This window comes from Microtus ochrogaster, unplaced genomic scaffold (genome assembly GCF_000317375.1).
Source record: "Microtus ochrogaster isolate Prairie Vole_2 unplaced genomic scaffold, MicOch1.0 UNK25, whole genome shotgun sequence".
Lineage (NCBI taxonomy): Eukaryota > Metazoa > Chordata > Mammalia > Rodentia > Cricetidae > Microtus > Microtus ochrogaster.
This window is the reverse complement of record NW_004949123.1, coordinates 1953526-1954668: the sequence shown is the minus strand read 5'-3', so window position 1 is coordinate 1954668 and position 1143 is coordinate 1953526. Positions and strand designations below refer to the sequence as shown.

General features: G+C 45.3%; 1 protein-coding gene across 1 annotated transcript in view; it reads right to left on the bottom strand.

Annotated features, from left to right (window-relative positions):
• Positions 1-1143, bottom strand: part of Aknad1 (AKNA domain containing 1) — a 37945-nt gene that overhangs the window by 35374 nt on the left and 1428 nt on the right. The window lies entirely within an intron of this gene.

The following is a 1143-nucleotide window of genomic DNA, read 5'->3' as shown; positions in this document are numbered from 1 at the left end:
CCACAAGCTGGCTTACCAGGAATGATCTTAACCTGCATCTGCTTGGAGTGCGGGAACCATGGCGACTCTCTGACTCAGCTTCTTTCTCCCAGCATCCTGTTCTGTTTTCTCCACCTACTTAAGGGCTGGCCTATGAAATGGGCCTAGGCAGTTTCTTTATTAATAAGAAATCACTCCCACATCAGTTCCCTGTGAAAAAGGAATTTGGAGAACTTGGGGCCTGAGAAGAACCAGGTCGTGGTCACGACTCTCAGGGAAGGGCTGAGTTTAGAAGTCTAAATAAGGTCTGGAGAGATGGCGCAGTGGTTAGAGCGCTGGCTGCTCTTCCAGAGGACCCAGGTTCAATTCCCAGCACCCACATTATGTCTCACAGCCATCTGCAACTCTAGTTCCAGAGGATCCAGTGCACTCTGCAGGCACTAGGTGCACATGCGTGCATGCAGCCAACACCTATACACATGCAATAATAAGATTTAACATTAAAAAGGGAACCTACTGGGGAATATAGGGGAGGAACTAAGAAATGAAATTAGGGTGGATTTTATTATATGTATGTACACAACTTTCAAACAATGAAATTGTTTTCGAATTTTAGATGAAGTTAAGAAAGATGTTGGAGGCTGGGCATGGTGGCACGTACCTTTAATCCCAGCACTCTAGAGGCAAAGGCAAGAGGATATCTGTAAGTTCAGAGCCAACTTGGTCTACATTTTGATTTCCAGAACAGCCAGGACCTCTGCCTCAAGAAAACCAAAAACCAAAACAAACAAACAAAAAACCTTGACAACAAATACTCATAATAGCAACAAAGGAAAAAAAGGAAGAAAGATGACATTGGGAAGGCTTTGAGGAATTTAAATTTTATCTTCCTCTATATTTTTTTGAATCCAGCTTCTGATTCTTTCCATGAGGTCACCACTGAGCTTCTGAGAGGTCTGCTCCTTTGTCCCAAATAACTCAGAGGCCTAATGAAACCTCAGAACTGCAACTAAGCTCTATGTACAAGTCCACCATGGGATGGCCACGCTGCGATGACCACTCTGGGATGGATGACCACCCTGGGATGACCACCTGGAGATGACCACTTGGGATGACCACCCTGGGATGACCACCTGGAGATAACCACCTGGAGATGACCACCCT